At 33.1% G+C, this 12,141-nt stretch overlaps 1 long non-coding RNA gene across 1 annotated transcript; it reads right to left on the minus strand.

Annotated features, from left to right (window-relative positions):
- Positions 1-659: 659 nt before the first annotated feature.
- On the minus strand, positions 660-8,395 carry LOC124374645. The gene is made up of 2 exons (XR_006923591.1): positions 8,355-8,395; positions 660-737 (listed from the first exon to the last, which is right to left on the minus strand). It is a non-coding gene; the product is annotated as an uncharacterized LOC124374645 (long non-coding RNA).
- Between the last annotated feature and the right edge of the window lie 3,746 nt (positions 8,396-12,141).

Here is a 12,141-nt window from a genome sequence, read left to right on the forward strand (position 1 = left end):
TGAGTACATTACACAAGTGGAAAATCCGAATTCCAATGCATATTCACAATGGAGGGGATTACTTTGATTACTCTTAACGTTTGATAAGTGTAACAGAAAAAACTCTTCATACGACGACTCACAACAAACTTTCAAAGTGACCCTTATTAGTAAATTATTTGTAGAATAATTGATCTGTAAAATTGGGCAATGATAAGTCTTAACCAACTTTGCAACTTGTAACCAAGTGAGAAGTTTCCAATTTTTATCTTCTCCTCCAAATCATAACTTTAAAAAGAAACAATTTTTTATAGTGTAAAGTTTACACTATTTTATTTGGAATGGTAGTGTTGAATATTTTTCAGCTTATATCCCTTCTAGCTGAAAATCACATATGTGTAAAATAATTTCTTGTTAGATGCCAAAGTAGTAGTAAATGTAAGAAGAAATACAACAGTTTTAAAAGGTAACAAAACAATAAAATTATGAAACTAAGTTATATAAATTAAATGCTTACCTAAATATAATTGTCTGGTAAAAACTATACCAATAATGTCTGACCCAACTCAAAGTTTTTGAAATATAGTTTTAACAATAACTGACTTTTATTTTATTTTTAGTTCACAAACACTAAAATTGAATTAAATTAGCCACTTCATATTTTAGTTTCGTCTCACATACCTGATTTTCACCAACAATAAAACAATGACTTTCTTTTTCAACCATTTTTTATACTTAAGCTCTCGCAGTTCAAAATCCTGTAATACAAAAAGTAGAGCATTACTGTTGTGAACAATTAAATCATACATTTAATAATTTTAATTTATATCATTTATAAGTGCATAGTCGATAAATCAGTGCATTATGCCATATTTTGTTTATTCAATGTATAGTCCATGGTGGAAAGAGAATTATGTGTTCCAGGACAGCAGTCCAGTTTTATCCACCACCTACATAAGTATATGCTTCATAAAGTATTGTTGACACACAAAAACATAAAACTATAACCTCAAATTACACACAAATATCAATAAACATAAATATCAGCCATGGCAATCGAGTGACAGCTCAGGATATCAACTGCTTTCATGAATGACATCAGTAAATGCCCAGAGAAGCATAAGCACATGAAACAAAATGGCACAGATTTTTCTAAAACTCATATATCCACCACAGCAGCCAGGATGAGAATGACAAGAAGTCCCAATTCTACGTGTAGTCCAGCCCTGTATTCTGTGAGTACCTATTTACAAAGGGAAAAATGAGGATTGAAAACGTGATTCCATATTTTTAACGCTCTATTAAGTGGAATAGAAAGCAATACAGTAAAATATAAATAAAATAAATAAGAATATAAGGCACTCTTCTCTAGGCTTCCTCAAGACTCATAATTGAGCCAAATTATATTTTCGCTTATTATTAACAATCAATCCTGAACTTTACATTATGGGCTCAAAAATGCTTCTTTTAACTCACAATGTCAAAAATTATAGAAATGTAAACAATAAAGACTAAAGAGCAAAGCCCAAAAGGCAACATAAATTTGTTATACAAAGGTTTTAAATCCAGAAAGTAAGTATCCCCATTTTGGAAATAAACAGTCTAAACTGAGTTGAAAGATATAAAAACCCTTTATCAACATATATCTGGAAAACTATGAAATTTTCTAATATTTTTATAATCTTTTCACCAAACAGATGTCAAGCACTTGTTGTATGAAGGAAACAGGATTTTTCTAGACATTTGTCATCAACTCAGTGATTTAAAAAAATCTGGGAACACTGTTTTTAAGATCTGCCCGAATCTGTATCTCTTCCCCCTCGCATGGTCAACTAACCTAAACACATAATTGAAAATCTAAATTAAAATACAACAAATCAATTACCATAGCGTAGTGGAAATGAAATAAATCAGGACACCACAACATGGTTGTTGTGTGTATAACTGGTTCCATTAGCACACTATCTCTTAACACATGACTTAATAAAAACAAAAATCTTAATTATTTACAATTGAACCACTGAGGTAAAAAAAATTGGTCTGGATCTTAACTGAATCCAACCACCCACAGAGAACTCTGACCTAGACACCAATAGTAAATGGTGAGCCTTCATGAAATGAAAATATAATAGCGGGCAAAAAAAGAAATGTGAAGTGGTTTTTTTTAAAATTATTATTGGTTCATCTATATATATATATATAAAAATGGGATATGTTTGTTATGTTTGTCCCTTTTATGGAATCGGTGAACTATTGGATCACGATCATGATGAAAATTTTGTACGTATATGTATTTTTTCACACGGAGAAGGTTTATAAGCTAATGCCCATTCCCCTTTCCCGATTTCAGCGATTCCGCCCCTACTGGTTTACAAGAAAATTACCCATGCAAGAAATGCATTGCAAAGCAAACATACTGTTTAACCGATCCTTTTCAAATTTTTAATCAGCTGTTTCTTTGTAAACATATTTTATTTTACACATTATAGTTTTATAAAAGCATAGAGTAAGCTTAAGAGAAACGACAAATTTTGTTTTAAAAACTGTTTTGCAAATCACTGTTAAACATAGGACTTTACTATCTCAGATTAATACAATCGTCAAGATTTTGACGGTAAAAATTCACCTTTAAAACTGCAAATAATTTATTAATAATATAAAGACCATGCTCATGCTTTGATCAAGAAGAGTTAATTGCAAGATATCATAATTACTATCTTACGTTGGCTACAAATATAAAGAATGATTATAAAATCAACCTTAGTTGTGTTTTTTTGACAGAAGTATGGGTTTCTCCCAAAAACTCCGGTGTGTGGGGTTACATATTCTCGTCGAATCGAAGACAAACAAAGCAAGCTCAACTCGTTTGGCATCGGAGAATATAACTAATTTAAATTCTAAAATTATTATAAGTAAAAAAAAAAAATTTACCTAAGTAATATAAGGACTATTCGGTTCTTAAGATTTGCGCTGCGAAAGCCCGTGGGTTAACAGGCTAGTATAGAGGCCGTGTAGGAATATGGTACAATACCTTCATAATAACGCCCAAGAGGCGTCACGATAGGAACGACTAAATCAATTATCTCTCAGCAATGTTTTTAGAATGTGATAGAAAAAGAATAAGTGAATATAGTGTACTGTTTTCAACGGGAAATTGCGTGCGAAGCCGCGGGCAACTTTTGCAAAAAATTATTGAAATGCGCAGCAAAGCGCGCCGGGCCCGCTAGTATATATATATGAATGAATGTTTGTGTGTTTGTCCTTTATGGAATCGCAAAATATCAGACAGACCATTATGAAACTTTGTATGTATATGTATTTTTCCACGGATAAGGTTTATAAGCTATGCCCATTGATGTAACACACCCACCAAACGGCGCTGCAAAAAAGATAAAAGGTTTCAAAGTGCCCTGCACACTATAAATTACAATTACGAGACAGTTACGTATATTACATAGCCAAACACTATTTGAAGGCACTAAGTTATTATGTATATTTGTCTTTAAGATACATTTCTGATTGAACTTAAAGTTTGAGTGTTAGACCACTTTATAATAAAGTACATGTACGTGAACAATGGCTATAAACATAAACATATTTTCTTGATCGTGGCAACAAGGCAAACTCTACATCGGCATTGTAAATATAATTCAATTAAACCAGAAGTTCACATACACGGGCAAAGCTTACGAAAACCGTGCAAAGCCCCGGGAAACAGCTAGTTCTAAATAAACTTCATAAAACCATATTGTTACTTCACATTGGTTTACCACAAATCTCTAATCTGTCTGATACTTAGCTTGCCTTACTAGTTAATTGTTCAGAATTCACAACAAAAGTGGCTTGTTTCAACTGATAGTTGTTGACCTGTAGTTTGGTCTGGTAAATAATATATGAAGCCATCGATTAATTTCCTTTAAAAAAAATGTGGTTTCCCATGTATTGGGTTGGATTTATTCTATTTCATGCAAAGGTTTTTGGACCAACAATGATCTGAAAATGTTTACTTTTCTCCCCTTTCTTGTGTTTGTGTTCTTTTATCTCTGTGGTTGAATGGTCTTTTTGTCTCCCCTATGTATCCTCTACTGCAACTAAATTTTTATACTTTTTTTTTTAAAGTTTTGTGTGCCATTTATTTTGTTTTTTGTTTTTTCAACACTTTGTAAAAGAGTATTATATGTTTTAAACACAGTTCTAAAGTTTCTATTTTCTAACAGTTCCATAAGTAATAGTATGAGAAGTTTAGATCTAATGTTTGGTTCTTCTTTGAGACATGATTCAATCATTCTGAGAGTTTCTGGAACTGGTTCACTTCTGAACAGACTTTCAACATCAAAACTTAGTAGGCTTGTCACTTTCAGTCAACTTAAGGGATTCTCTACTAAATCACTAAATTTTTTGATAAAAGAGTAAGTGATTACTACCATCGGTATTAAAATGTCTAAAGGACCTTCCTTGTAAGGTGAATCACAAGAACTAATTATAGGACAGAGAGGGTTGCTAGATAGTGGATTTTGGGAAGAGATGACATATTGGGGATTTTAGAATGATGTGGAGTTACTTTATATATTAATTTATCTGAGAAATGTATTTTCTTAAGGTGTTCACTACTTTACGTTCACAGGAATCAGTTGTGTCTTTATTTAAAACTGTATATTTGCCAGTATTCAAAGTATTAATAATCTTTTCTTTATATGGCTACTTTTTTTACAATTAGACACCAATTTCTGTCAATGGGAAGAGCCTCATCTCATGCTCACCACCTTACTCATGGTGTTCCCCAGGAATCCGTATTGGACCCTATTCTTGGTCCTTGTTAACGATCTCCGCCTGGGTGGCTAGTGCATGTTATTCACAGATGATACCACTTTGATAGCAAGAGGGAGAATCCTGGAGGCTGCACTTCAATAAGCTGGCTCTGTCTTATGAAGAGGCTGGGAAAGGCTGGGTGCGAGGGAACCCATCTTATGTTGAATGAGGACAAGACAAACATCTGTTTTGTTCACTGAATACGCTGGCTGACACCATAGAGGGTCGGCAGACCACAGCAGACCAATTATTGTTAGACTGGGAGTATTTTGCTTGACTGTCTTTCCAGTATGTTTTTAGTTCTTTGATTTTCATCAGGGATGACCATGTAAAACCTTCATAGGAGGGGTGAAGTCCACAATCTGATTACTTGCTATGCGGATGATTTTAATATTCCAAGGTGTTGAATTTCCTCTAAAATAAGAAATTTCCGGTTGCAGCCATAATTTGTTTAATAATTTGCCACTATCACCATAAATTTTGTAATTAGTGCTTTTATCCATGTAGTGTTATTTTCGGAATATTTTTATATTACCTGTTTTTATTGTTTTAAATCAGTTGATGCAGTATATCCATCAAATAGCCGGTTTAATATGACACAATATACATAACGAGTTTTTACTCTAAATTGGTTGTGGATGCCTTCCTCCTCCTTCCTTACCTAGTGGGTCTACTATAAAAGTAATCTAACTTATGGAAGTGTACCTAACTGTAACTACAAGCATACTAGGGGATTTTAGCATTTTAGAGGTAAATATAATAAAACAAGACACTAAAATAATATTTTTCCCCGATCCTTAGATACAGTAGCAAGCAAAACTGACAGAACAAGAGACTGCAGACAGCTGACGGCACCAAAGCTGCTTAAGAAAGGTACAAGCAGCCAAGAGGTTATACAATAAAAAGTTATGGTTATCAATGAAGTTAACAGCCAGAGTAGCCAATACAAATTTCATCATTATTAATGTATTCTGCTTGTCCTAAACAAAATATATGGTTTTGGAGGTGCAAATAAAAAATAACTATGATTTTTATTAACTGAAATGTAAAATGTCAATATGTGTTTATATTTATGTACTGTGTTACTTTTTACTTATAATTTTTCACTGGTGTGAAACTGCCAATGGATTTCCACCCAGGAAAAGTTTCCCCTCACTACCTCCACCACCGTACTTCATAGTCAGTTCCCACCACGTACAAAGCAAGAGAAAAATTGGGGGATGACAGTCATTGAAAACTAACCATTAAACTTACAAATCTGTTCCCTAAATAAAAACAATCTTAAGGATGAAAAATTACATAACTAAATAAAAATGTACCTATAATTACACTGTCAGCAGCTGGAACAAAACTAAACAATAAAAGTCACAACATTATAGCTAGCTATTTTCAGTGGCAGATTAGAAAATCATAACAGATTCACAGATTTGCATGTAGATGGTCCAAATTTTACTTTTTCCTCAAAAATACAAAACTGCACCAACAAGATACATATATTCAAGTAAAAGTAACGTAATATACACTACAAAATTACATAAAATTCATCTGGTTTTATCCACTGAGAACAGTTTTATTGAGCTACCAATGAGTGTGTATTCTTAGATATACATGGAGACGGTCCGAACTTTTAAGATTTCCACAAATATACAAAATAGCTTTAAGATGAACACACCATTTGCATGTACCGAGTGAAAGTACACAATATACACTACATTATGATATTTAATACATCTGGTTTTAAGTGGTGAGATTTTTTTTATTAGGCTACCAAGGAGCTTGAAATCTTAGATTTGCACGTAGCCGGTTATTTCTCATTTCTACCCCGTGAAGCCTTATATTAATAATGCAAAACTCATATTTTGTCGCTCCAGCCATTACTTTCACAATTACCTTCCATGTATCTTCATTCAAAATGTTCTCCTTCTACAATAGAAGGTTATATGATTTCTGAACAAATTTTTAATGTGACAAAATGGATATTACTAACCTTGGTTAGGGTACGATAAGCGGACCCGGTTTTTTTATATCGAAGAATATAATCATCGATACCTAATCTTCGCATTTTGAATCATAGACTATCAATTTATAAAACTCATAAATAAAATAAGAAATTACATAAATAGTTAATGAACCAGAACAAAATCGATCAAACAGGAAAACTCATAAATAATTATGAGCCACAATTCATATGGTTTGTCATAATTATTGAATCTATATATATAAAAAATGAATGTTTGTATGTTTGTCCTTTATGGAATCGTGAACTATTGGACCGATCATGATGAAAATTTGTACGTATATGTATTTTTTCCACGGACAAGGTTTATAAGCTATGCCCATCCCTTTCCCGATTCAGGATTCCGCCCCACTGGTTACCAGAAATACCCATAAGAAATGCATTGCAGCAAACATATGTTAACGTCTTTTCAAATTTTTAATCAGCTGTTCTTTGTAAACATATATTACACTTATAGTTTTAAAGCATAGAGTAAGCTTAAGAGAAACGACAAATTTTGTTTAAACTGTTTTTTGCAATCACTGTTAAACATAGACTTTACTATCCAGATAATACAATTCAAATTTGACGTAAAAATTCACCTTTAACTGCAATATTTATTTAATATAAACCATGCTCATGCTTGATCAGAAGAGTAATGCAGATATCATAATTACTATCTTAACGTTGGCTACAAATTATAAAGAATGTTATAAAATCAACCTTAGTTGTTTTTTTTTTGACAGAAGTATGGTTCTCAAAACTCCGTGTGTACATATTCTCTCGATCGAGACAACAAAGCAAGCTCAATCGTGGCATCGGAGATATAACTAATTTAATCTAAAATTTATTATAGTAAAAAAAAAAATTTACTAAGTAATATAAGGACTTCGGTTCTTAAGATTTGCGTGCGAAGCCGTGGGTAACAGCTAGATAGAGGCAGGAATATGGTTACATACCTTCATAATAATACGCCCAAGAGGCTCACGATGGAACGACTATCAATTATCTAAGCAATGTTTTAGAATGTGATAGAAAAAGAATAAGTGAATATAGTGGTACTGTTTTCAACGGGAAAATTGCGTGCGAAGCCGCGGGCAACTTTTGCAAAAAAATTATTGAAATGCGCAGCAAAGCGCGCCGGGCCCGCTAGTTGTTTATAATTATACACACGTAATTATATATTATTACGTGTGTGTATAATAATTATTGTTATATATACACGTAATCGTATATATAATAATAATAATACGATTATGTGTATTACTTTGAAAGTGTTTACAGCTGTTGATATAGATTAAGTTTAATTGTTCAAAATAATTAACCTGTATCGATTGGTTATATCATGATTATAATTAAGTAATATCGTTTGCCAATTTCGATATAAAAATCCGGGTCGCTTATCATACCCTACCACTAAACTTAATAAATACCAAATATGTATTAAATCGTTGTCAATGCCCATAAATGTATTAGCTGTTTGTACCGGTAATAAATAATTATTAAGAACTGATTCTTAACTAGAGGAACGATACCAGTTATTTTATAAATAAGTGTTGTTCATCCTAACCTCTTGACGTTAAAGTTGGTTTTACAAATTATGTTCCTCAATAGATGAAAATCGCATAAACACCATGTAAGATGATAATATAACTGTTCACAATTAGTCATCGAAGAACTGTTTCAAATGACTATAACTTTGTTAATTCTAACTAGGATGTCTTATCCGACTTGGTTATCTTATCTTATCCGGAGTGGCTATATGCCCGGTCACCGGTCTTGGTTTCAAAGAAACGGGACCGACTATGGCGTCACAGACTGTGACGTCAAAGGTTTTGAAGTACGCTGTCGCTATATGGCCGGCTACCGTCTATAGATTAGACAGACGGGCGATGAGTGGGTGACGTCAACCGTGACGTAACGAAAGGGCAGCCATAACTGTCACTTTTACACCAGTGCCTTAGAAATATAAAAACACAATTTGTAGACTATTTTATTAATTGCATATTATGCATTGCTAATTGTATTGAACGTTAATGTAATAAAAGTGTACGCTTAAATAAATTTAAAAGAATAAAAATATACAACTAACAATTAACCATGTACCAGCATCTACATTTTCGTAGTTTACTAAGATATAGTTTTGTTTCTCGCAAATTTTACTGGAATGTTTCAATTAATAATCATTAAGAGAAATCAATAATTAATTATAAATAATTTTTGTCATATTAAATATGTATGTCATGTTAATAGCATAAAATAACTGGAACATTTGTTTTATTTACTAATAACACTCAAATGGTTATGATTTCATTGTATATTGTATGTAAGTGGTAAGAGGGAAATTAGTCTCTCGTCTTGAGATATTTGAAAATTAATTCTTCCATTTACCAATTAAAAATAGTTTTATATATTAATCACTTAAGTATTATCGGACTTTAGCAGGACTGTAAGTTCTTATAGAAGGGATCTTGGTACAGTTTAAAGTATATAGCAAACCTCGAATCACTTGTTCTTAATTGAATATGGTCCGTATTTTCTTTATTATTGATAAAAGTTTTCAACTGGTCAAAAGAACTAAACTTTCTACAACCCGCCATTTTAATAACAATGCACAGTGCTAGAGCTACTTCAAAACCTTTTGCGTCACAGTCTGTGACGTCCATAGTCGTTCCCGTCCTTTGAAACCAAGACCGGTGATCGAGCATATAGCCACTCCGTTTGAAGTAGCTCTAGTACTTTTTTTAATCTCTTTTAAGCCTCAGCTTCTGCTATGTAGGCTGCGATGTTCACTGGTTTATTATTTTTCATAGTACACTGTTTTCGTGTCTATACATGATTGGCCCTCCCCGGGATTTGAACCCGTGATCTCTCAGTAGTGATGGGATAACCGAATGGATTTTATAACCGACTAACCAGTTAGTTATTTTTGTCGTTAATCGGTTATTTTAGTCGAATGAATAACCGAATTACCTTTTAAATTCAATCCACATTTTAGAGATGGGGTGGTGGGGGAATGAACCATTCCTGTTGAGACAGGTACGCGGCGCGGCCAATTTACTCACGGCCGTACTTAGCTTTGGCGAGCCCTGGTAAAGATATTCGGTCGGGCCCCGTCGTGTCCCCCCACCAGACACAGTCCCTTCATATAGACGTGTGACTGGCTCCGGAAGAAATTGTACGAAAAACCCGGTCTGAGTTCGGACCTGAATATACAATCAAAAAATTCCAAGCAAACCCGCACTGGCAGAACCGTATTTGAAAACGAAATTCTCTAATTGTATTATTACTTTTTTCTGTGCATACGTTTTATAGTCATAACATTTTAAAATGTTATATTATCATATATCATTTATAACACTACAAGATAATTACCGTTCAAATTGCAAAAATTATAATTTATTTTAATTACAAATCACCAAAGTTAACCGAAAGTTAATCGCTAAAGAACGATATTTCAGTAATAAAAATAACTTATTATAATAAACGAGCAATTCAAGTATAGACTGTCTGCACAACCAGTTAACTTGCAGAAAATTATTCGGTAGAAAAACTTATCTAAAGACTAATTTAAAATAACCGATCAGAATCAACGATTAATTCAAGTACAGACTAAGTCTGCACAATCAGTTAACTTATAGAAAAATTAGTCTATAGACTAATTTAACTGGATGCAGCAAAAATAACCGACTAATCGGTTAAAATAAAATAAACCGAACTAACCAGTTATTTTCATTCAGTTATTCCCACCACTATCTCTCAGTTAGAGAGCCGAGACTATAACCATTAGGCAGGGTGCACACTGAAGAAACCTGTCTCAGGAAACCGATTTCATGAAACGAGAAACTTTAGTTGCTTGCAAGAGATAGGTTAGATTAACGCAGGACTGTGCACACTGCGTTTCATGAAACTGTAGTTTCATTGATTTCTTGAAACTAGTTTACAACGCAACCCAAAAAACAGATTTCATAATGGCTTTAGTTTCATGTTTTCAAGTGATTTTATTACCATTGTATGACAAATAAATTATTAAAAGTGCTTTCCACAGTATAAAAGTAATACTATAGTGTCGATACTTATTTTTTTTCGATTTTCGGTACCAATACCATTGATACTTATATTCATTAAAATTATGTAACGTTTTTAATGACACATCTCTAACCTAATATATCGAAAAGAATTTGCTGTTTTAGTATGGCAGAAATTTATTTCTAAGGGAGTTGTTAGCAGAAGCTGTCCGAAAACCATCCTTGCCTTTCTATGATTTCCCACCTAAAGGAACTAGACAGCAATAGGGATAATAGGTACCAAGGAAGCATGGCAATCGGCATTAAGAATAACACGGTATAAACAATATGTCGACTTTAAAAGACATATACATTATTGAGATAAAAGCAGTTCTAAGCCTTTTGCACACTGACCTTCCAATGCAAACAACAATTATGGCCTGCACCTAATCCCCTGTTTTATTCATGTGTCCCAACTCCCATTGTAAGCGGAATTGCTATCCTCCCTTGGAAATCAACAAATGTATGTTTTAAGAATTAATTCCTGATAGCCTTTGACTTATTTTCAAATTTTTGTCAACAATACGAATGACATACATTTTCAATCACTGCCCTTAAATTTTGGCAAAAAGAGAAGAGCTACAACGTTAAGTACTGTGGTTGACGATTGCCCTGGATCAACCGGGTGAACCCAATACTTTCTTCTTTTTCTTTTTCTTTAGGCCACCACCCTCGACAAAAATAACCACATCATTCATCATCTGAATCCATCACGAACACAGATGGAAACCCGTTTTCCTCTGGCTGTGTGCCATATTTTAAATTCAATTGTTTTCTTTGAAAACCAATTTCAAACAATAAACCAATATTTCATGAAAAATACGGGTTTTCCATGAAACAGGTTTTCTTCAGTGTGCACCCTGCCTAGTCTATACGGAGGTGAGGACCAGCGTCTAGTACTTTGTGGTTGCTAATACATAAATATCATTCATTTGGTAATTAATGGATGAGATTTTTTGGAACATTGTAAATTATTCATTACATTAAACATAAAGATGAAGGTTTCACGTCGAACACAAAACTTGTTGAACATTCCATTGAGTCTGAGAAAGAACAGAAAAGTAAAATTAAGTTACTAGTTCGGTTTGTTAGAACATCATTAATTTTATTTTTTTGGCCTAGAACCCATAATACCTCTAGGTTAGACACTTCGCGATACTTGCTGGAATATCAAAAGCTAAAGCCATAAATTACTTAAGAGAGTGTATTGAAAGGTAATGTAATGTCCTAACAGTTTGTGAATTGAATGCTGAAATGTATATAATGTTAGGTTAATAATTCTTTATACCA

Source organism: Homalodisca vitripennis, unplaced genomic scaffold (assembly GCF_021130785.1).
Source record: "Homalodisca vitripennis isolate AUS2020 unplaced genomic scaffold, UT_GWSS_2.1 ScUCBcl_9445;HRSCAF=17936, whole genome shotgun sequence".
Taxonomy (NCBI): Eukaryota; Metazoa; Arthropoda; class Insecta; order Hemiptera; family Cicadellidae; genus Homalodisca; species Homalodisca vitripennis.